The sequence below is a fragment of the Spermophilus citellus genome (assembly GCF_964194105.1).
Source record: "Spermophilus citellus genome assembly, chromosome: 16".
Taxonomy (NCBI): domain Eukaryota; kingdom Metazoa; phylum Chordata; class Mammalia; order Rodentia; family Sciuridae; genus Spermophilus; species Spermophilus citellus.
In genome coordinates, this window is record NC_138196.1 from 5,843,349 (window position 1) to 5,870,288 (window position 26,940).

Consider the following 26,940-nt stretch of genomic DNA (forward strand, 5'->3'; position numbering starts at 1 on the left):
AGCTCTAGTGTATTCTAGATAAAAGACCTTTGTAAGATATATGATTTTCAAAGTTTTCTCCTGTTATATGGGTCATCTTTTCACTTTCTTCATATTATCCTTTGATGAACAAACTTTTTTCTTTAATATGGAGGAAGTAAAATCTATCTATTTTCCTGATGTTAATTGTGCCTTAGATTATTTTTGTAAGAAAGTATTATTTGATCTAAGTTCTCAAAGATTTAAATATTTGTTTCCTTCTAAGATCTATCCCTTACAATCAATTATTAGATCCATGGTGACCTACTTTTGTATGTTTTTGAAAAAAAAAGAACATTTTTTTTCCTAATTGAATTGTCTTGGCCCCTCTGTGTCAGGGTGGGAAGCCAAGGTTAAAAGAAGAAGAGGTCACTGGGATGTCTTTGAAAGAATGCTGAAATTGAGAAGAGGAGTGAAGGGCCACCATGGTAAGCATGAGATCTTCCCATGCCCATGGGGTTTTCTACCTTCAGTTCTGCTCAACTGCTCCAAGTCTATTCCTGTACCAGCACCATGTTGTTCTGATTACTGCAGGTTTCAGGAAATTTTAGTTTCAGAAGTGCGATCCTTTTTACTTTGTTCTTTCTCAAGGTTGTCTTAGCTTTCCATGTGACTTTAGGCTCAGCTTGTCCATTGGTACCAAAATAAAACAAAACAAAAAAAAAAAAGAAGTTGGAATTTAGACAGTGATTACATTCTATGTGTAGATTAATTTGAATAATATTATAATATAAGCACTAGTTTTACTATTATTTACTCCAATTCCTAGCCAGGGATCTCTTCCTCTTTATTTGAAGCTTCTTCAATTTTGTTCAGCATTTTGAAATTTTCAGTCCACAAGTTTTGAACCTACTCTGTTAAAAATATTCCTAAGTACTATTTTTTTTGAAGCTAAGGTAACATAAAATGTCTTCTTAATATCATTTTCATAGTGGTCGCACTACTTCATAAATGAAGGTTATTTTCATGGTACTCATTTGTCCTTCGACTTTTTGGAATTCAGTATTTTGTGCATCTTAATGAGACTACATATATAATATCATGCAATCTGCGAAGTGATGCAGGTTGACTTCTTTCTATTCCACATGTCTTTATTTGGCTTCTTGGGTAATTGCCTGGCTGGAATGTCCAGTACTACATTCAACAGAGGTGTCAAGAGCAGACATCTTGCTTCCGATTTTAGTGGGAAGGTGACATATTTCATTCACCTTCAATATAAAGTCAGCAGTGGGGGTTTACTTGATGCCCCAAGTCAGGTTGAGAAGCATCCCTTCCTTCCTGACTGTTGAGCATTTGTGTGAATATAACAATATTTTCTTGTGACTCTTGGTTTTGGTGTCCACGTAAGCCTATCCTTATAGAATCTGTTAGGAAGTTTCCATCCTCTTTCATGTTTTTGAGCAATAGAAAAGCATTGAGCTCTTCTTTAATACCTTGGTGGAATTTGCCTGTGAATCCATCTGGTGTGGACTGTGCTCTGTTGGCAGTGCTCTGGTTACTGGGTCAATCACTTTTCCTCTACGTCTATTCATATTTATCTTTCCTCTTGACCAAATATGGGTAGTTTAAGCGTTTCTAGAATTATATCCATTTCATGAAGGTTATCAGATTTGGGGGCGATACGATTTTCATGTTTTTTTTTCTATAACCCTTTTTATTTCTATAAGACCAATAATAATATGAATGACTTCATTCTATTTTAATAATCTTAGCTACTTTTATTTATTTTTGTTTAGGGCAATGAAAGGTTTGATAATTTTTTTTTCATATTTTCACAAAACCAAAGTTTGTTTTGTTGATTTTTTCTTAATTTCCTACTCTCTATTTTATTTATCTCTGTTCTTACCTTTATTATTTCCTTTCTACTTCTTGCTCTAGGTTAGAATAATATTTATTTCTTGTTTCTCATGGTGAAAAATTAGGTTATTGATTTGAGATTTACTTTATTTTTATGAAGTCATTTATAGCTATAAAATTTCATCTGAATACTGCTTTTACTGCATCCATAAGTCTTTTTATGTTGTGGTTTTATTTCATTAATCTCAAATATTTTCTAAGTTTTTTTTTCATTTGTTACTTGTTCCCTTTAGGTATACGTGACAGTAGGAGTTATTCTGGCATATTATATATACATGAAGCATATTTTAATTCTAAATAGGATCCTAGGCTTGTGTACATGACTCACAGTTACACTTATCGTGTATTCAGTTACAAAGAAAGTTATGTGTAATTAATTCTACTCCTTTTCCCTATTTTCCTCTCCTCCCCTTGCCTTCATTCCCCTTTGTCTAATCTGTGGACTTCTATTCTTCCCCTCCCACCATCCCTTGTTGTGGGTTAGCATCCACATATCAAAGAGAACATTTGGCCTTTTTTTTTTTTTTTGTGGGGATTGGCTTATTTCATAATATTCTTCAGTTCCATCCATTTACCAACAAATGTCATAATAATTCCATTCTTCTTCATGTCTGAGTAATATTCCATTGTAATATACCTCATTTTCTTTATCCAATCATCTGTTCAAGGATAACTAAGTTGTCCATAGCTTAGCTATTGTGAATTAAGCTGTTATAAACACTGATATGGCTGTGTCACAGTAGTATGCTATTTTAAGTAATGTGGATATAGACTAAGGAGTGGGAAAACTGAGTCAAATGATGGTTCCAATTCCAAATTTTCTGAAGATTCTCCATACTGTTTTCTCACCATCAATGTATAAGAATATCTTTCTCCCCATGTGTTTGTCAACTTTTATTGTAACTTGTATTCTTGGTAGTTGCCATTTCTAACTAGAGTGTGGTGTAATCACAGTGTAGTTTTAATTTGTATTTCTCTAATTGTTAGAGATGTTAAACATTATTTTAATACATTTGTTGACTGAGAATATTTCTTCTTCTGTGAAGTGTCTGTTCTGTTTCTTTGCCCAATTATTGATTGGGTTAATTGGATTTTTCTGGCATTAAGTTTTTGAGTTTTTAGAAAATATATCCTGGAGATTAATATTCTATCTGAGGTGCAGGTGGTAAATATTTTCTCCCATGTTGTGGGCTCTTTGTTCATATTCTTGATTATCTCCTTTGCAGTGAAGAAACTTTATATCTTTTTTTTTGGTGGTGCTGGAGATTGAACCCAAGGCCTTGTGTGTGCAAGGCAAGCAATCTACTGAGAGAACTGTAGCCCAAGAAGCTTTATATCAATAATGTATCAGCTGAAAGATAAATCAGGAAAACTATCCCATTCACACAATACCCTAATATATATATATATATATATATATATATATACACACACACACACACACACACACACACACACACACACTTGGGGATCAATCTCACAAAAGAGGTTAAAGATCTCAACAATGAAAACTACAGAACAATAAAAAAAGATATTGAAGAAGACCTCAGAAAATTGAAAGATCTCTCATGATCTTGGATGGGCAGAATTAATATTGTCAAATGGCCATACAACAAAAGCTCTATACAGATTTAATGCAATTAGTACTAACATTGCAATAATGTTCTTCATAGAAATAGAAAAGACAGTCATGAAATTCATCTGGAAAAGTAAGAGTCCCAGAATAGCCAAAGCAAACCTCGGCAAGAAAAGTGAAGCAGGAGGCATCATAATATACAAGATCTTAAATTACACTACAGATCTACAGTAACAAAAACAGCATGGTATTGGCACAAAAACAGAAACAAAGACCAATGGAACAGAATAGAAGACACAGAGACACACTCTCTAAAATACAGTTATATCATACTAAAGAAAGGCACCATAAACATACATTGGAGAAAAGATAGCCTCTTCAACAAATGATGCTGGGAAAACTGGAAATCCATATTCAGTAGAATAAAATTGAACTCATATCTCTCACCCTGCAAAAAACTCAGCTCAATGTAGATCAAGGACCTAGTCATTAGGCCAGAGACTCTGAGTTTACTAGGTGAAAATGTAGGCACAAATCTCCATTATGTTGACCTAGGAACTGTCTTCCTCAATAAGACTCCTCAAGTGCAAGAAGTTAAATCAAAAATCAGTAAATCAAATATTTGATAAGTTAACTTGGGTTAATATTTGACCATTTGGTTATTTAATAATGTGTCATTTTTTACACAATTATGAATTTGCAAATATTTTTTTAAATTTATTTTTAATTCCATTCCACCGTGGTCAAAGGACATACTTTGTGATATTTTAATATTTTCAATTTTATTGATACATATTTTGTACCCAAAAGATAGAGATGATCTATTTCAGAGATATTCATGTGTACATGAGAAGAATGTGATTTCTATTCCTGTTAGGATGATATGTTTTTTAGATATAATTGTTCAAATCTTTTATTTCTTTGAATTTCTTCTCTTGATTTCTATTCATTTTTAAAAGTAAATTATTACAGTACCCATATAATATTTTTTAACTATTTTTCCTTCAGTTTGTTCAATTAATTTTTTAAGTGTGTTATATTTTATTAATGAATTGAACTTTTTCTCATTATATAATTTTCTGTCTTTTATATTTTCTCCTAAAATTTATTTGGTCTGACATTAGAGCACATACTCATGTTCTCTTTCAATTTTTGTTTGCAAAGACTATATTTTTGCATTCCTTTACTTTCAACAAAAAGTTGTGGCTTTGAATACAAAATGAGTCTTTTTCAGACTACATGTATTTGCATATTTTTAAAAAAAATCTCTCTGCTGATCTCTTCTGCTTCTTTGGGGACTTTAGTCCAGTTATACTTAATATATCCAACAATAAGGAAGGACTTAGCTGCCATCTTCTATGTGTTTCCTATATGTCTTTTCTATAGTCCTATGCCTTCTGTGTTGCTTGCTTCATAGCTGCCTTTTGTGTGTGAAGTAGTTAATTTTTAGGGTACTCTATTTGTTCTCCAGTAATTGTTTCTTTGTGTTAATTGTTTTTAGTTTCTTCAAGATTGCTATAAAGATTTCAATAAACAATTTAACTCATAACAATGTATTTCAGATTGATACCAACTTCAATTCAAACATTCAAAATATACATTCCTTTACTTCTTTGAAGTCTACTATCAGAAACTACATATTTTTAAATTTAGTTCTTTCAATATATATTCATAATTGTTGCTTTATGAATATAGGAATTCAAATACAAGCAAAAAGAAGAATAAATAAAAACTACAGAAATACTTTTTTTTTACTTTTACCTATGTTTTAATTATCTACTTATATCTTCATTGGCTTTCTAATTTATTTTCTAATTTCCTGAAATTTCACTCTGAAGGAGTCCCTTTAGCATTTTTTCGTTTTATCAACACACTTTTGTTTTATCTATTTTGAATCCAGAAATGTAGTAAATTAGACTTCATTGTTGGTGGGTTTTTTTTAAGTGTTTGAAAGGTTCTTTTACTTAATATATAAAACATACAAAATAAGTGAAAAGGAGGAAGCAGAGGATGATTTTCTGGTATTTATGATGCAAACATACAACTTTCCCTCATCAGTAATAATTCCATATATGTCCATTTTACTCATGGTAAAACATGAAAGGCTGAGAGATCACAACTTTCACATAAATAAAAACACACTCAAGCCATGGAATTTCAATGTGTTTCTTCCCATACTGCAAACTCATTCTACTTTGACTACAATAAACATAAATAAAAATCATATCTCAAAAATATTTTTACACCCTTACCTTAGAGTATAACATAAATTCTTCCATCAATTGAGAAGAAAAGAACACCTTTTGTAGCAATTCTATAAAACAATTTTCAATTCCACACCACCTGTCTACTAGTAAAACCAGCAACCCTTATGGAGGGTATGGGCCTTCATATTTGGCCCCTCTGAGGTATAAACGCAGCTATATTTGCACCGAGTAGATAATCTATAAGGTATGCTAATGGTCTGCAAGTTTGCATAAAATTGGGAGCTATGTCATCCTGACTGATTTAAAACTTATTTTTATAATAAAAAAAAGAACAAAGAGGGGCCAGTATTGGTTGTATATTGGAAGGGCACATCCAAGCATCACAAATGTTAGCTCAATTGCTCCTCCAAAGGACAAACTAATCAAAGCTTTGACGCCCGCCATGGTGGTGATGTCGCTCTTGGCCCCACAACCCGAGGAGGCAACAGCCTAGACTTCATTTTTGAGAGGCAGTCATTACATACATAAAACTTATATTTCCTAGATATTTCTTTTCTTTCCAAGGTTTGAATAGGGCACTCAAGAGACTTTTCTCTTCCCTCATTTCTCCTGAGCAGCTGATGTCAATCTGACTACCAAAGCTTTATTTGAGAGGAGTTTTTTCTTTCTGGATCCTTTTGTTTATGTATTTCAGAAGTTTCATCATAATGTGTTTAGGCATTTATTTATTCCACTTTGGGTTTATTGATATTGTTCTATGTACAAATTTGTCCCAGTAAATTTTTAAATTTTGGTTTTTGCTATTTGCTTTTCACTACCATTTCTTTCTGATATGTTCTATCCCTTTCTTTCTCCCATCCTTCAGGGACCCTCATTGTTCCTATTTGTGATGTTGATGATATCCCACTGCCTTTGAGGCTTTGCATTTTTTCTTCCCTCTATTTCTCCCAAATTGAACAATCTCAACTGATTTCTCAATTAATATTTTGAGATATGATTCTTTCTTTGGCATGCTCACCTTTGTTGCTTTGCCCTTCTAGAAGATTTTTAAGTTCATTTGTACTTTCAAATCTATGATTTCTGCTTTGTTCTTCATAATTTTTTATGTCTTTATTAACATTCTGGATTCAGCAATGTAATATTTTAATTATTTCATTTAGTATTTTAGCCAAGGCTTGCTTCAGATCTTTGAACATATTTCAAATAGACTGTTTTAAATTTTTCTTTAGTAAATTCAATGCCTGTTTTCTTTATTTGTTTTGAGCAATGCTCTTATGGTGTATGGGTAATACTTGTTCCTTTTCTTGACTCATATTTTTTGTTGAATTCTGGACATTTTGAATATTTTATTATTATAAACTTGGAAATCAGATTTTTTGAGGTCAGTCAGATGTGACAAGTTGTTTTTAGATCTTTCCTACAATGAAAATGTATGTGTACTTGTATTTTCCTAGAAAAACATCAATGTTCTTCAAAACTCTTATTCCCCAGTGCATTTTAGTCTCAAAGCTTTTGAGCTGTTATTATTTTCCCCAACCATCAACCAAGGCTTCAACATCAGTGACTATATATTTGCCCTGAAATGTTTTTAACAAATGTCCCTGAGTAGCAGCTTTCATGATAGGTAGGTAAATTCCAGGAAGGTGAGATAAGGCAAGGCTTTGAATGGGTGTTCCAGGGATCCAAGAGTCAGATCAACCAAGGACAATTTGTGTATGAGGTGAGGTTCTTTCTGTCCTTTCTTATATCGGCACAGTTATATGACCTTTAATTTCTCAAGAATACCACTGAGCTGGGACGCACCAAATGGATCTAAGGTAAGTTAAAGCACTTCAGGACTCACTGTTCTTAATGGTATTCAGTGGTTTCTTTTCCTAAGTGCTTCTTATATTGTGAAAAGCTTTTGGTCAGTTTCCAGAACTCTAATAATGTTGATTTTGACTTTTTTTTTAGCTTCTTCATTAGTTTGATGAATGGGATGGCTTTGGGGGTTTCCTACTCAAAGCAGAGATTTTGCTGACATCGCTCAAGTTGTGAGGACTTCTCTTCTTAGTGCACCTTTAGAAGAAGTACTTAAAATGAAGGTCATTGACTCTTAGGGTTGTTTTTTCTACCAAACTTTTATTTTTCCCTTGTATTACATATTTTTGCTGAAATTACGTGGAACATTTAAACTATTCTTTGATTGTTAATATTAACTATGAATAGCCCTTTATATACTTGATTCCTTTCATGGACTCTGGGTCAAAGTGAATTTTCTTTTTCTTGCTCTCTATAATTTGACTCAATTTATTTTCAAACTGCTTTGGGGACAAACAGGTCTACCATAGTAAGGCTGTGACATTTGCATTTGTGATGATTATCCAAAAAAGAGTGCTGCTGCCCCAGGCTGCCAAGCACTGCATTTATGTAGGAGATTCTACCTTAAGTGACTGTGCTCCCAATGTTGAAGAATAATATGAAATGAATGTTCAGAGTTATGCAGACAGAAATAATACATTTTTAAATCAAGGAATCTTTAGAAATATTATTCAGGGTCTAAGAAAATACAATTAATTTCAAGAACTCTATGCTTCATACTATGAAGAAGATAAAAAAATCATATTTTAAATATTTTTATGGAATTTCAGTAATAACAAATCATCGTGTATTTAGCAGAAAGCTATGTACAATGACTTATTAAACTTTTGAAGAAACAGCCACAAATTACTTCAAGGATATTCTCTTAAAGTTAATTTATCAGTTACTAAAAAACATCACCATCAACATAAATTATGTGTGTAATACTTTGTGTTTTCAACCTGTATTCATTTGATATCCATTGATTTTCCTAAAAATTCTTTGATATTGGCAAGCAATCATTTGGTTATTATTTCCAATTAAGTTTTTAAAATACAAAGTATATGCTTAAAATTACATGACTAGACAATGAAGACAGAACTAGAAATTTGTTCTAACACTAAGTTTCAGATTAGTTAAATATACTACAGTGCACTCATATTTCTAAATTTATATTACTGTGTAAAATGGCTCATGAAAACATCTGTTTATGTGCTGAATTGTATGGAGAAGGAAGGAAGCAAGTTCCACTTAGAGATTATAGCATGAGCACTTCTATGGGACTATGGGATGTATGAACCACTTCTGGCACATTGTGGACTTTCAGGAACTCATTTAATTTCCTTCTTTTTCCAGTATTTCCAACTGTGAAATGGATTTGTTCCTAACTTCAAAACAACTTTCCCTGAGAACAATTTTTCCCCACTTAATCTTAATTTCTTTGAGATGTCCCCACAAAGAGTATCTTGGGAAAGATACATCATCTTTTCAAGAGATGTTGACACACTTTTTTTATCTTAAACACTAAACCACAGCTTATAGCTGCAAAACATGAGCGTCATGATGTTCATTACTGATGATGAAATTTACAATATTGAATGAAGATGTAGATGTGCATTCACTCTCAAGAATACTCTAAAAGGAGTTGAAGAAAGGGGAAGTTCTGGGGACTGGCTTAGAGCAAGTCATATTTCATGCTTGTATAATTATGTCAAAATGAACCCTAATATTTTCTATAAATGAAACGAAACTAAAAATGATGATTTCCAAAATAATACTACAAAGAGGAACACTACTAAATTTTGGTATTTACATACATTGTTTATTGAAACACAAATTTCAGTAGAATTTGGATTGTTGAAAATATTTTTAAAAAGATAAAAGTGAAAGCATTACTCATCATTCACTTATGTTTTAATGGTAATAAATTTTCCTTGAATTCTGAAACATGGGATAACTCAAAAAACAATAATTTTTTGAATTAAAATTTTGAAAAACCATTTAAATGAAGAGCTCCATCTAGAAAGAAATCCTTATTAACAGTTTGTTTAGGATGACACATTGTAATTCACACACCTTTCTACAGGAGAGCAAAGTAGAATAATTAGCTATATTTGCAGTGGGGGAAGAAGCTGTAAATTTTAACTTATTCTATAAAGAAAAAAAAATAGGGGTACTCAGAAGTAAAAAAGCTGCTCCAGTGAAAAGGAATCTTATCACACTTATTGTCTTAAAAGGACAGATAAGAGTAAAGGTCTATTTTCTCAGTCCACAGATAAGTGCTCTCCTGGTGATTCAAGGGTGAGAATGCTAAAGTTTGATAATGACTACTACCATATATGGCAATTCCAATATATTTCTGGGACTTACTCTAGCAGTATAAAAAGTTGCTGGGATATCAGAGAAGTTTCCAATCTAGCACAAGACAATAATATGTTTGCCGAATTATCAAAACCAAAGTTGCACAGTGGTTACCAATGAAGGGTGCTTAGTACCAATGCAGGATCCCTGTTCTAGGATCTTGTATAACATTTAAAGGCAGTTGTAGTAACATTTCTGTCTCAGTTTACACACCAATATAGTGAGGAAAGATGATGTCCTAGTGAAAGCAAGGTTCTAAGATGAACTTGATCCCCAGCTTGGGCTAGTGGGTGGGGTGTGCACAAAGCTACAGGTCCCTGCACAGGAGACTCTCTGCAGCTCTTAATGGCTGACCACGTCCTCCAATACTACAGCAGACCCCAGCAGCTTACCGTCAATTTCTTCTTCTTTGTAGGTCCAGGTTCTTGTCTCCTGAATTTGAAGAATGAAATACACGTTCCAGGATGATTGACTGTAGGTGTAGGATTTACTGAAGAGTAGAAAAAGGAACAGATATCTTGCCCAGCAAAAGGGAACCCATAACAAATTTTCATCAGCCCAGTGGGCTTACATAGCATGTGTTCAAACTTATGCTAATTAGGGTTTGAAAAAAAAAGTAGAAATGCTATGGGTCCAAATTTATGCTAATGAGGGTTTGGAAACACACTAACACGATTTGTTAGCCTGAATCCCATTGAGATTTGTCTTTAATTCCATTTTCTCCCCACTTCAGGGGAGAGATTGAAGTCCTTGTGAGGGGTGGGGAGGTCCTGGAGCTGTAGTGCTACCAGCATCCAGTGCTGGCACTGGGTGGGTCCCAGGTGTGGAGGAATGACAGGTCTGTGCACCTGGACTTGCCTGTGGCCCTGGCCCTTCAGACACAGGCGCTGTGCCTCAGGTCTCCTGGTCCACTGTCCACTTCATGGCTTCCCGGCAGAGAGAAGTGGGCCTGCTGTGCAGCTTGGCAGCCAGGGAGCCAAGTATCTCACTAGTACTTCCATATATATTAACTAAATTAGAGTCTGTGCCTGGTTTAGAATGATTCCATTTTTAATGAAGACAAGAAGTTTTAGCCAAGAATAGTTTCTGAAATCCTATGAACTCTGTAACTTTAAAGAACTATTTCTCTATTTTTATGTTTGTAATTATTACCAAACTCTATTTTTTGAAACCCATTTAAATTTCTCTTTAAAAAAATTATTTTAGAGGGTTTTCCTCTCTGATCAGCATCCTTTCATATAAATCCATGTATTATCTCTTGCTTATTGGCTAGAATGTGTATACAGCCTTTTACTTTCTTTTACTGGCCAACAACACCCTAAAACTATGAGGCTTAGTAGAAAACCCAGTAGGTTGTGCCTGGTGGTGGAGATGCAATCCCTCAGAGTGAAATATCAAAGTGCCAGTAAGATAAGGAAGAGAAGTCAGAATCAGGGCTGCCAGGGTAAGGAATCAGAGCAGCAAAACTCAGTGTATCCAGGAGGGTGCCAACTTGAGGTTTGAGAGCCCAGGATGAGTGCAGATCTCACACACACACAGGGTTAGTATAGTGCAGGGTGTCAGAGCCAAAAGGGGAATGAAAGAACTCTAAGTGCAAAAAGAGGGTGACTATAGATAAGGAGGTGTTGATAAGGGTGGTGAGTAGAACATCCTTAAGAGAACCAAAACATGAAAAGATGATGAGAGGGTTGTTTACAGAGAATTTGATCAAATACTCAATTAAAGAGAGTGGCATCCTGCTTTCTTTTTGTTGGAAAAGGGAGTTTTCTACATACAAAGGAAGAAAACAAGAAAGTGATTAGTATGTGAACATTTTTTGCAATATATAAAGATAGATTCAAAAATAACTGTAGGCCTAACATGTAAACGTGTGCATGTGTAACATATTTACTGATTCTATTTATTAAGAAAACCTTGAACTGGAACCACTCTAGTAGTACCAAGCCCACTGAAGGCTCAAATTTTGTCTTTTAAATAACATTTCCTACTAAAAGGTACTAGGATTGCATGGAGAACTGACAAGTGTAAGCATGAGCAAGAAAATACGAGAAGCTTCTGAAAAAACCATGTTGTGTCAGAAAGCAAGCAGATAGTTAAACACAGGAAGGCGCATGTTAACAGGGCCCAGAAACCATGAAAGGAAGTCCTGCTGGTAAAGCATGAGAAAATTTGAATATCAAAATAAAGAATGATGGTGATGGATTACAATTCTCTCAATAAAGTAGGACATTATGTCTGTTCTTATATAGTTTAGTTAGCACATGAATTAATGCAGTGATGAAGAAGAGAGTGTTTATATAGCTTCAAAATACAACCCCACAAAATGCTTACGGATTACCATGAAGAAAAGATGAACTTTCTGTTGAAGAAACCTGTAAAAATCTTAAGTGACATGCAAGAGGGGAAACTATATTAAATTACAGAAAGAAACGGGGCTTTAGTTCTGCTTTTGCACTAATCTATGCCATCTCTCTGGACCTTATTTTTTGTTTTTTGTTTTTTTTACTGGAAATGTTAGATGCTACACAGAAGTGCAGTCACTAAAATAATAGTAATAATAATAATAATAATAATAATAATAATTATAATTATAATTACTATTAATCTTTGAATAGCATGCAATAGATATTTTCTATTTAGAGGTTAAAGATAAAAATAGAAGCTAGGAAATCTGACTTTGTCCCATTCTTTCCAGTGTTGCATCTGGTTAAACCAGTGAGCCCATCTATAGTTCATAATTCTGATACTCAGAACATACCCAATATGCAGAAAATACTATACTTGTAATATCATCAGAATATTTAATATATGATCCTATAAGACATAGACCATGAGACATTTATACTATTTATAATTATACTTAAGTATACTAGTACAAAAATGTAGTGTTAGTATAAAAGAAATGGATAGAAATTTATTCACTTAACATTATAAACATAAAACAGATTTTAATGCAAAAATCAGATCTTATCTTGTGAAATCACCTATTCAAATATTCACTTTATTTGCACATATCATGGCCATTCCAGAAATTTGTTGGAAATAAGGTCATTGTCACTTTGACTTAAAAAAAAAGTGATACAAAATAGCAAAAGAATCTCAGTGTTCAAGGAAAAATGCTCTTCTGGAAGATAATAAATACAGAATTCAAAGGTTTCTAAAAAGTTAAAATTGAATATTTATTTCATATGAAATATTTAAATACCATCTTATATATTAATGATATGTATTGTATTTTACACAGTGTATTTAAATATTGTATGTATTTCAATGTTAAACACCAAAATAAGAAAGCTTATTTTGTGTTCATTATGATAGACTACATTTTTTTTCAAATATAATTATCCATGGATCAAAAGATTATTTTGGTTTCAAAGGGCAGAAAACCATCCCTAGGATATTTAGCTATGTAATCCCCCCCACACACACACCACCAATATGGTCTCTTAATGCTTTGTCTGTAATATAAAGAGGGAGGAGGAAATGGTTTATGCCTTTTGATACGCTACCCCTTGTCTAGATTTTACTCATCCTTTTTGAGTCTAAATCTGTTTTTCTAGACATAGATAGAAACTGAGAAGAGATAAATGGGACTTTATCCCCACCTCAACATTGAAAACAATTTAACTTTTTAAGTGTGCAAACTTCCTAAATTAAGCTCTTCATATATTTATGAAAAGTCCTCACCAGAACAGCCAGGCAGAGCACGGACCACATCCAGCCACCTGTCAGGCCTGGCCGGCTGGGCAGCCACCAGAATCACTCTTCACACCCTGCTGCTCTCCATCCCTGAGGATCCCAGGAAATGAGATTCCAGCTGCAGCTGAATTCAGAGCAGCCTGACTGCTTATAACCACCCAGAGGACCTGGACTTGTGTTTGCCTGACAAACAGCCAAAGCATCTGACTGTTTTGCCCATTTTCTAAATTTCAACATAAAATACAGACTTCTACTCTCATCCTTTAAAACTCTTCCCACACCTCCAATTACTCTGTTATCCCTTTCCCTCAACCCAAGGCTTGAATCTTCTTGTTTGTGTAGTATGTTCTCGAAAGCTCCTTATTAAGGCATAAAACCATTTACTTCTCTAATATTTCCTTGTTCAAATGAAGGCTAGTGTTCCACTGAGGACACTGTTTCCCCAGGAATTTCTACAAGTAAAGGCTTCCCCTTGGATGACCCAAAATACTTCAAGCTGGGCTCACACCGTTTAGTTGTGCTATTCTCTATCTATAAAAGTATTTTTTGCTTACCAATAAATATAATCATATTACTAATTATAGATCATGAAAAAAGGATCACAGTATCCCTCTGTTACTCCAAAAACAAAGTGATTCCTATGAATGACCACTGAATAAGATCATGTATCATTTCCTGGGTCTGTTCATCCCTTCAGCTTTGCATCTCCCTTTACACCTGCACCCATAACTCTTAATGGCCAGTCTTCAATAGCTTCAGGACTGTCGAGAGAGTATTGCACAGTAAGGGATGATTGTAAAAACAAAACAAAACAAAACAAACAAACAAACAAACAAACAAACAAACAAAAAACCTTAAGTTTTTGTGTGGATAGAATGAGAATGTTTAGTGATGGATTAAGAAGAATTCTTAACAATAACTGAGAGGTTAAAACAATAATAAATCCAGAAGATGATAAAGACTGAGACTAGGTATAGATGGTGGTCATTTTATTTTAGATTCTGTATGTATGTCATGTAAGTGGCTGATGAATTGGTTATGAAAGGCTTAGGAAAAGATTAGTTAAGGATAAATCTAAAACTTGGAGTATAGGTGAGTATAATTCTCAGACAATTATAATAAAGATATGAAATATTGTTACAAAAGAATATGTGCTGGATGAGATTAGAAATTTGGGACATTTTGAGGCATTAATCAGTGAGTCACTGAGAGTAAATATTTAGCAAGCATTTGTAATACATAGATATAATATGTCCAGGGTATAGATGTTATTTAAAAGGTATTAGACTGAATTATAAAAGTGAGGATAGAAATCTTAAAAATTAGTTTCATGAAATGAACACTACATGATTGAAGACGAAAAATAAGCATTAAGAGAGAATGAGAAAACTTTGAGGTAACATGAGAACTTAAAGAATATGTTGTTCTGTAAGCAGAATGAAGAAAATTATTGAGGAGAACAGGATGACTTCTTGTTTAAATTTTATGAATGAGTTAGTGTTATTAGGACTTACAAATTACCATTTGATTTAACAGTTTGGTGGTCCCAGGGCATGGAGGGAAATATTTATGTTGTGAATTAGGGGAAAAATTTGAATATAATAACTTTTTTCTTTCACACTTTTTTATTGGCACATTACAGTTGTACATCAGGATGAGATTTGTTGTTACATTTCATACGTGCACACAATATCGCAAGGTTATTTGACCAATATCAATTCCTAGTACTTCCCCTTCCCTCCCTGCCTTTCTCCTGTTGGTCCTACTGATCTTTGATTTTTATGAGACCCACTCCCCTTCCCCCTCACACACACCTTTCTTGTCCTTTTTCCTCTCTAGCTTCTTCACATGAGAGAAAACATAGGACTCTTGATCTTCTGGGTTTGACTTATTTACTTAACCCAGTGGTTTCTAGTTCCATCCATTTTCCTGCAAATTCCAATTTTGTGTTTTTTTATGGCTGAGCAAAATTCATTGTGTATATAAGTCACATTTTCTTTATCCATTCAACCATTGATAGACACCTAGGCTGTTCCCGTAGTTTGGGTGTTGTGAATTATGCTCCTACCAACACGGGTCTGCATATGTCAGTGTGATGTGATGACTTTAATCTTCAGGATAAATACTGAGGAGTGATATAACTGGGTTATATGGTGGTCCATGCCTGGTCTTTTGAGGAACCTCCGTACTAATTTCCATAGTGTTGCACTGATTCACAATAGCACCGACTATAAAAGTGCCCCTTTTTCTCCACATCCTCTCTAGCATTTATTATTATTTGTCTTCTGTATGACTGCCTGAATGGAATAAAATATTCAACTGAACCGAAGGAGAGGAATCAGAGATATTGAATATAGGCAACTCTTTGTGAGAACTTTTACTCAACAGAAAAAAAAAAAGAAACAGGGTGGTACCCACTGAAGTAAAGACTGGCTATTTTATGGCCATAAAACATACTGACTGTAACTGGTTTCCAACAGCTTTAAGTGATCAAGGACACTTTGCCTCATGGAGCTTACTTTTACAAGCCATTCAATCTGTAATTGCTTCTGGATGTCCTCCAATCAAGAATGTCCCCAGTAAACTTGCCTGTAAGTCAGAACCAGTCAAGAATAACCTTCACAGAATGACACTGTCCAAATGATATGGAGCTGCTTGGCTTCCAAAACCCGATCCGATTTTGATCACCAGTTATGGTTGTGGACAAACCCAGCATTCTCTGCTTAGACATTGTGCCTTATCAGCAGGGGTGTCCATCAAGATAGTGAACAATGAATTCAGCCTTGTAAGTTTTAATTTCAGATCATCCTCTGACACCTCCTCTTCCTGATAATACATTTTCATTCTCTATTCATGGCCAATATACTTGAAAGAATACCACCCTTGACACTTCCATGATCTTACATCCTCTTCCACTGCTGATCCTGGATTTCATTTCCAGCTACCTCTTTTCAATTGCATTGCTGTTGTTCTTTATAAATGTTCTTTAAACTGGGATTAGAGAGAATCTTGGGGTCCAGAAAGACCTTCCAAGGAGTATATCCCAGCATGAAGAGTTTTAGGTGAATCAATTTTCAAATTTTCTACTTCTATTTGTATTTATTCTTTCCACACTTGCTTTACTTGAGACTTCTGCTTTGCTTGAGAAGTCTTTCAGGAGACTTTCCTTCACTTTCCTAAATTAACCCTTATCTCTCACTCTTCCTGAGATTCCATTTGGTATATTTCTTAAGAGATAAAGCCTTCAATAAAAAAGGACAATTTTAAACATTGATGTTGGAATAGCCTATTCATCCAAGGCAACTTAAACAACTGTTTGACTTGAATCTGTCTATGTCTTGCTTATACAGCAGTTGAAAGGAGAGTACATCATCAGACATTAGGTATTTTGATCTGTTTGGGAGTAAGAGAGCAGAGATTTATACAATTTTCATTTAATGACCTTGCCTTTTCTAACCTCCAATATTATAAAATAGTTAATAGCTCCTGAGAGATATCCAGAAAGAGCACTCACTGTTAAAAAATATGGAAAACAGAATTCATTCATCAATTTTTTTCTTAATTTATTTTATCCATTTATGTACTTACTAGAAGAGTCCTAACACAATGTTCCTTTTTATGGTAACTAAGGTACAACCATTAAAATCTTTTCTGTAAGACCTAATTATTTTCTGGAAGTCTACACTTTTGTTATTGGTTCCTGAAGTTTTGCAAATTAATGTCATTTTAGTAGTAAGTAGTATTTAATCCATGGATTCATGAATTAATTAAAAGAAAGCAGTCCTTTTACTGATGTAGTTCTCATATAATTTTATTTGTGTTTTTTTTAAAAGAGAGAGTGAGAGAGAGAGAATTTTAATATTCATTTTTTAGTTAGCAGCGGACACAACATCTTTGTTTGTATGTGGTGCTGAGGATCGAACCCAGGCCGCACGCACACCAGGCGAGCATGCTACCACTTGAGCCACATCCCCAGCCCTTTATTTGTGTTTGTTATTATAATGTCTCTAATATAATTATGCTTTCATAAAATTTTAATAATAATTTATACTGGATGTGTAATTCTGAATATATTTTAATAGTTAAATGTTTACAGTCCAAAGGAAAATAAAGTTTAAATATATTTCTATTTACATACTTGTTTTTTATAAAGTAGTGAAATATTCAGAAATTGACAAGGAAAATATATATATATATATATATTAGTATAAAATATTATATATACATATATTAGTGGTAGTAGTAGTAGTGGTAGTGGTAACATATATAATTAGTAGTAGAAAAAAATACTATAGGCTAGAAGAATGTAATTTAAAGCTCAAGAAGAAAAAGGAACAATCCAAAATTTCAACTTAAAGAAAATAAATGAATTTATTTAAAAAAGTGAATTATACTGCAGATAGGAAATCACACTATATAATTTACATATTTTAATGGACTTTATATTTTGTAGCAGTATTAAATTCACAGAAAAATTGAGCAGAAAGTAGAGTTCCAATATACTCTCTTATCTTTTATATTAGGTTGTATTTTCAAATAGTAAATAAAAAAGAGCAAAACCAAAGAAGTGTGTTATGTGTGTTGTTGTGTGTACTTTCTCAAGGGAGAGGGAGAGAAAGAAAGAAAATGTCCAAAAAAAAAACACCAAAACACACAAAAATAAAATGATTAACTACAATTTCCTAGATGTCAGAATAAATTAACGTTGAAACTTTATTTTTAGTGTCTTTTTCTATGTTTGCATAAACATAGACATATGTTTTACAAAATTAATACATAATATCACCTGGTATTTTTTGATTTACACTTACCATTTTCCATGTCATTGCTTTTACAGTTTTCAGTTCTCCATCAGAATTAACATTTCTGTAATTGCCTTAAAAATGTTCTTAGCAGTGTCTTCTGTCCCAAACACTTTCTATCTGAATGTCATATTTTGTATTGTTCTGTTCCTTTTAGTTCCAAAAATCCTGTTTCCCCCACTAAGATTGCCAGGAAAAATATTGGGAGGCAACTTAAATTTTAATTTTCAATAAAAAGTAACTATTATTTTATCAACATAAATATATATGTAGCATATTCTATATGATATATATCATATTATATATTGTATTATATATGTGTTATGTATATTTTACATATATAATATAATATCTGGTTATAAAACATTTAGAAAGCTATGATTATATTTTGTTGATTTTAATGTCATTGTGTTTGTTATTACTATTATTATTTTGCTGAGCCCAGAAAACAAGCTTACAATTATTTTAGTACTATTGCTTAAAATTATACTATGATATATATAATCAAAATAATGATATTATTTGTACAAACCCCCAAATCTTTATCTAGCCTTAGTATTTAGGCAGCTAAAAAGCTAATACTATCAATTTATTTAGGCTCTCCATTCCCATTTTCTTTGATGTGATGCCCTTTTTCTTCAGGTAGGTTTTGTAATCAATATTCCTTATTTCTCATCAATGCAGACACAAGGCCTCAATCATTCCTAAATTCTGACATGATTAACATTTCTATTAGTTGCCCTGTGACCTTTTCTTTGGTTGACTACTTGATGAACATCCATGTCATATGTCATACTTTTCTTCCCTGAAGACTTTGTCAAACTCCTTCCACAGTTTTCTGCCTTTGCATGTGCTTTGGGATATTTTCCCATTAGTTCATGAACAAATTTTATGGAATTGTTATAGCTGCATCAAAACTTTGTGAATTTTAGTTTGTTGCCTTTGTCACTAATGACTACACCTTCCCCATTAGGTTCCACCTCTTGTGTTGATGGTATCCACAATAGAAGTTTGGTTTTTTTTCCTATGCATTTATTTGTTAATACACAATTATTGTATGTGTGTGTGTGTGTGTATATATATATATATATATATATATATATATATATATATATATATATATCAGTTTTTAAATAAAGAAATCCAAATGTACAGAATAATTTCAGTTGCCTATTGTAAGCACATGTGCACATGTGGTAACTACATAGCCATATCTCATTATTTTAACATCCTTATGATATTACAGGATTATTAATTGTCTTCTATGTCAATAAAGAGGAACCACTGAACTTGTGTATTAATACAAATATTATATTTCTGTCTCAAATAAAATCTATATTCAATTACTAGGCAATTAATATATATATGTATATGTACATATACATATAGATAGATAGATCACAAAATTATATATTGATCCATGATATAAAAATTTGCAGTATTTGAGAGTTTACACTTTTAAATTAAACCCTTGTTCATAGTTGCTATATAACTTTATTAGAATAACAACTTGGTTCAATGTATTTCTTCAAAATTTAGCATTTTTTGTTTTAAATCATCGTCTTTTTTGCTTTATAGAAAATTGATTATTTTTTTAAATTAATATAATCAACTCATATAATTTCACACAGTTCCTAGAGTTAGTGAATAATATATTAGTTTTTTTTCACAATTATATTGATTATCAATTTGAAATTTTCCTTCTGGCTTGTATGGTTATATTCTGTTTTATTCCACATACATGCACCATCACTCCAAAACATTTTTAAATAAACCATCATCTTTTTTAAATATCGTTTCCTAAAATATTGATAAATATAATTATATATATATATGAATATGACATCTGTTTATTAAAAATCAAGTAAGTTAAAATAGCACTCTTTCATATATTATAATTTACAATGTTTGAGGTTTTAATACTAATACTAAGAAATTTAGCATATTCTTCATTTTTTTCTCGAATTTTTTGATACTAGTGTTTTTCATACAACTGTAAAATTATTTTAACATTTTTTCAAAATTATGTTCACATATAATTGTATTAATTTAAAGAAAACCCAGCTTTTTTACAATATGAAACAACACAGCAACATAATATGTTTCTGATTTTATTCAGACCTCATTTTCTGTCCTTCATCATGATAGTATATGTTAGTTATTAGTATATTTTTGTCAATTAATTTACAAATTCTATTCTTATATTTTCTAATTTGTGAACTACAATATTAAGGTAATCACCCTTATCACACTATATAGAAATTTTTACAACAAAGAGGAATTATTATTTATTTGTGCAGTTCATATTTCTGCATTTCATCATAAGCCTATGGTTTGTATTTTTGTAATTCCTTTTTTATATTTATTCTGCCACTTTTCCTCCTATCAAATGTCAAAGACAGTTAAGCCTTTTTGAATTGTGATTTAAATTATCGAAGCATTTTATAAAAAACCCAGATATTTCAACATATAATTATGGATATAGAAATTTGTTTCACTTTATTATCTGAATGATTTTGTTAGTTAATTAATATAGACAAGTTTGTATATGATTTAGCTTTGCTTAGTATTCTTATTTGCATTTTTATAACACAATAACTGCAAGAAATGATACATTTTATTCATAATTTAAGTAGATTCAAGTTGAATTCACAATCAACTTTTTGCTTAGGAAGTATTTTTCTGTATAATTATCTAATTATAATATATAGGTTATATTCCTTTCCAAGGAATGGCCCTGCTTTTCCCACACAGTAATAGAAGAGAAGATAGAAAGGCTAGAATTAAAAAAAGAATTAACGGGTGGATAAAGAGTTAATAGGCAGAAAGTAGAGTGATACAAAGTTTTCCCTCCATTTTTTAAAAATATTTTTTTTAATTATGTAATTTAATTTATCATGTCTTTGGAAAAATAAACTATGCTGGTGTGGAATATTTCTGATGTCAATGCTGAGCAGTTTGCTTTTGTATCAAGAGAAAACAATCATAAAATGGGGAAACAATGAGTCAATCAGCAATGGAGGAAAACTGGGAAATAAAATTGGGCTAAACTGTTAACTCAATGGACATTCTTTTTTTAAAATTTAACATGAGAAAGGAGGCTAACGAATTTTGCCAAATATTTTATTTCTCTGAACAGGGAAAGAGGTAAAATATATATATATATATATATATATATATATATATATATATATATATATATATATAAAAGTTAAACATTCAGGAGTCTGATTTTTTTAGTCAAATTATTTAAATTAATGTAATAAAAAAGAACACCACCTAACTCTTCAGTACCTCTGTGAATCATTTAACTTTCACTATGCAAGTGCTCCAAAAATATAATTTAAATATTACATCAAGATTAAAGAACTTTCTCTACTTTTATTCAATAAGTATCTACATAATGTCTGTATTCCTAATTAAATGACTTGATTTTAATGTTTCATTTTAATCCTATCTCCCATTTGAGTTGTTTTAAGCTATAACATCTGTACACCTCCCAACACACACATGCAGAATTGTCAAATGTAGAGTAAATTCTATTAATAAACTTTTCAAATATTATTTTCTATACTAAATTTGATTTAAAACAAAGCATTCTAATTATTAGTTCTAATTTAGATTAAAAGAATACATAGAGAGAATTCAAATAAGCAGTGAGTTTTTTTTTTGGTAAAATGCATATGATAAACTTTATTATAAGAATATTTTTGTATGTTATCTTTATTTACCTAATAATTAGCTAAATTACTTTACATTGTTTAGTGTATTTCATAGAATTAAATACAAATTACCTTGAATAACATTTGAAGACAAATTATTAAAATTAGACAAAGTTACCAAAAGCAAAATAATAAAAAGTTGCATTATATACTAATTATTTGATGGTGGCACTCTCAGCAATCAGTTGCTACAAGTATAACTAACAAAATTGTAATTTATTTAAGTCCTTGAAGCTACCAAATATATGCTGGTAATGCTAGAAAGATGTGGAAATTCTGTTGTTTCCTTTCTTAAATATTGATGTTCCCCTAATTATAACACATCTACACATGGAAATCAATAACTCTCTGGGCATTTCTATAGCATGATGTGAAAATTAAATAATAAAATGTCTCAATTAAGAATCTGATCTTGATATCAGATCAGATATTAAGCTAGGCATGACAGCAAAGGACTGTAATCCCAGCAGATGAGGAGCCTGAGGCAAGAGGATTACAAATTCAAGGCCAGCCTCAGCACTTTAGAGAGGCCCTAAGCAACTTATTGATACCCTGTCTCAAAATTTAAATAAAATGGGGGGGGGAGGAGATGTGATTCAGTTGTTATGTGCCTCTGAAGTTAAAAAAAATTAGAAGAAGGAGGAAGAGGAGGAGGAGGAGGAAATGAAGGAGGAGGAGGAAAAAAGAAGGAAAAAGGAAGAAGGTGAAGAAAGAAGAAGGTGAAGAAGGAGAAGGAGGAAAAGAAAAAGGAGTAGGAGCAGGAGGAGGAGCAAGAGGAGGAGAAGTAGCTGCAGCCAAAGCAGCAGGAGCTCTGATCTCTTCTCTTTTGGTTATTTTGGCCATAAAACTCAATGATAAGATGATGGGAGAGTTTGCTGACGTAAAATTTCAATATATCAGTTACTTTTAAGTAGCAAATGATTCCTTTTCTGCCTGAGAACTTTAAAATAAACCTCTAATGCCTGCTATGTTGCTGAGTTATCTTTGGTGTAGTTAGAATTGCTTTTACCTATTCTCAAGATTTTTTGACTGATATCTCTAAAGGACATTCCTCTACCTTGTGGCTATGTGCTTTTTAACATGAACTAGATTTTCTGTGATTTCTGGATGATTTTTATGGTTGCATTCTTGGATGTATACCATTTAAGTAATTCAGTCTGTGTTTTCTCACTTGAAAATGTTTAATTTTTAGTAATGTGATCAAAGTATGAGTTATTGGCATTTCCCTAAAAAATTTAGCCCTATGAGAAATAGTTGCAAAAGATATGATCTGAATTTTATAATTTCAAATTATTGGATTTTCTAACATATATAACTATTGTTTTTCTTTATGTTTATAGAGAAAGGGGTGGTTGCTAGGGAATATAGGTACTTGGAAACTCTAGGAATGGAAAATGATGAATGATGAATTTCCTCTCCGCTGTATCTTACCAAAATTGTTCAATTCTGAAACTATCAGTAAGGTAATGTTTTTTGTATAGCTTTTATAAATATGAGGCCACGGATAAATGGTAATTTGTTTTTGTTGTTTGAAATTCTGTTTATTAAATTTATAAAGCTTCTTCTAAAACAGTTCCATGAAAATCCTATAATGATGGTTTAGGTGAATTTAATAAGCAGTGATTTTGTTTCAGATTATGATTACTGTTGAAAAATAAAACTCCTGATGATGCTTTCAATTTTAAGACATTTTAAAGCATGTGTTCGGTAAAAGAAAAAATACCATTTTAAACTGAGTTTGTTACAGCATAATCTTAGTCCATGTGGTCAGCACAGCTTACTCTACTAGGACCCTGTGCACGAATAGGATTCGACTACTTAGTGATTTGAGTTGGCAAATGAGTTCTTCGAATCTAGTTCCTTCCATTTGTGTTTCATCCTAAGTTACACACATTTCTATCTCCATCTACTTACCACTATGACTCTATTGTTTATTTTCCTGCAAGTTGTATTATTTCAACATACCAAAAAATATCAGGCACTTAAGTAAAGTAGAGGGATTTATTGGATTTAGAATTGAATCTTCTTTTTTACCAAAGGTAAGAAATTGACCTTCAGGTAACATGAATCTGATTTGTAACATATTTGTTTAGATCTAAAAAATACTCATGGCATTTAATGAATTGATAGGGATTCCAAAATACAAATAAGGGAAATCTTGTGATACAATATTTACCACTAATACACTGAAACTATTCACTCAACTTTAACAAAAGAATAATTCAGTAGATACTATTATTTAGTAAAAAAAATTGAAGAAAATGGGCAACATGTATTTTAAATTAGTTCATGGATATAATTAATAATGTATTGCATGAAGATTAGGAATTCATAGAAGCGTAGTCTTTTGCATAATGGGTTCTCTAATCAAAATCAAGGTGCTGGCAGGATTGTGTTCCTTTCTGAAGGTTGAAGATTTCCAACCTTCAGAATGAATTTATTCAAGCACAATCAGGTTTTTGGCAGAACTGATCTCAAAGGGCTTGGAGGACTCTGTTTCCAATGTCCTTTATTATCAGCCAGGAATCATTCCCAGCTTCACAAGGTGAACTGTGCTCCTTGGTCTTCTCTCGTCTCCTTCTTCAATGCCAGCAAGGACAGGTGGAATGCTTCTCTGCTTCAAAGTTCTCTGAGTTCTTTTGCATCATCTCTCCTGCCTTCTGCAATCCAGGGCCCTATGAAGACAGTGTCCTTCCTCAGATAATCCAAATATAAGTCTGCTAATTAGTAAAGTGAATCATATTGCAAAGTGCTTTTACATCAGTGCCCCAAATTGGGGCCCAGGAATTTGAGATGTTTCTAGAATTCTATTCACAATGTCTGGTTAACTACACTTTTCTAGAAGAAGAACTAGAATAGAGTATCTGCTCTGTAATGTTTCACAAAACAGAAAGAATGAAGAAAGAAAGACTTCTGGGAACTTAACATGATTCTCCATTGAATATTTGTTTTCAGAGAGCTCCAGTGCAATCAGCCTAAAATGTTTCTAATACTTAACAACAACAACAAGACTCAGTTTGCATAAAATTTGATTATCCCTCATATTTACATGACCTCAAAATTAGTTTGCAAGAGCTAGTTTGACTATGTAATGATGTAGTATTAAAAAAAGAAATGAGCTCTATATGTACCTGCTTGCCTTCCAAATTCCTCTATGCCCTAATCAATTTTGAGCTAGATTCTAGATATCAACTTCTCCAAAAAGGTGTGCAGTTTACTCCCCGTATCCCCAGATGTCATCCACAGCTTTGTCAATAGACTTCCTTAGGTCCTCCTACATACGCCTTGTATGTAGAGTTCATTCTGATCAACTATATTTGCGATTGTCTACAATAATAATATCTCCTTGGGATCAATAATAATATCTTTATCTTTTAATTTTTTATTGTTGAATAAGTGCCTAGAACACTGTAAGAGATATAAATGATGGAGACAGAAAAATCTGACTCTCAACTTTGGTCCAATTGCATTACTAAGTAAATGATCTCCGTATTTAGTGCTGAGTGTGGGAAAATGGAAGGAAACATTTGAAATATAAATGCCATAATTGATGTGCATATAGATTTTTGTGGAATCAAAATTCTGTTAGCATAAGACTATGATAATGATGATACCCATGACAAGACAATTATTGGTTATTCACTTTCTCACCTCTTCATATACATCTATCATGCTATTCTTCATTGTAACGAATATTATACGAATTTTAGAGGAAATATAATAAGATGTGCAATTTCATATTGTGTGTGTAAAAGTTCTATTCAAATAACAACCAATAAATAAGGATTTCAAACAGCTCCATGATGTTGCTGACTGCTGGTGGCTGATGAAATTATGAATGCCTAGGTCATCAAAATCATTAAGATGTTGGGGGGACAGAGAGAGAGAAGCTGTGTAAAAGCATCAAACAAAACATCATATCATATGCTATAGTACTCAGCCCTGTGAAGGTGGGAGGAGAAATTTCAACAACATTATAACCACATTTCTGCCCTGCCTTCCTACAGTTCGGTGTCTCCTTGCCAACGTGGGCTGCCAACCTTTGCTTTTACATGCAATTGCTATCTGATACAGAATCTTCCTGTCCAAATCTGTTTACTTCAGCCAAAAGGTTTCCTCTAGCTGAATCCTTGTTGAGGGAGGCAGGAAGTCTGTGGCAGGATACTCTGTAAACTGGATTAGTACCTCACCACAGTCCAGTGCATATGTGAGACAACCTGCCATAGATTCATTTGGTTGGTCCTAAAATGGCAGAGTAAGTAGAAAGTTATACATTCAGCTCCATTCCAGACCCATTCTTTCAAAGAATAGGTTAATTAGAGTTGAGCATTCTCAATTCTCATGTTGACCATGTGCCCTGGCTTTGCTGTATAGCAGAGAAGAGATCCTGAGCCCAGGGGAAGCTGAATAGCTTAATTGTACATTCCCTGATATGAGGGTAAAAGGTGGATAGCCATGTCATCTGCTGATTGTTGACTTGCAAGACAAACCACTGCAGGCAAGTGCAAAACTTTTGCAACAAATGTAGGAAACTGAATTCAAATGAGTTCAGGAGGAATTTGTTAATATTTTAGCTTATGCAGTTGTAAATTTATATGTTATACCTGCTTATGTAATACTTATATCATATATATCATGCTCTTGGAAATATGCATAAATATAAGTATTGATTTTAAACTAGAGAGAAATTAATCATAATTTTGGCTCTTCTGCCTATACAATTCTGCTTATAAGAGCAGTCAGTAACTTGTATGATATAGACACCAATTTTTAAAAACAGAAAAAGCATGGAATAATAAATACTTTAGATAACTGAATTAGAATCTCAAGATGATCTTGGCACATTGGAGTACCAGAAT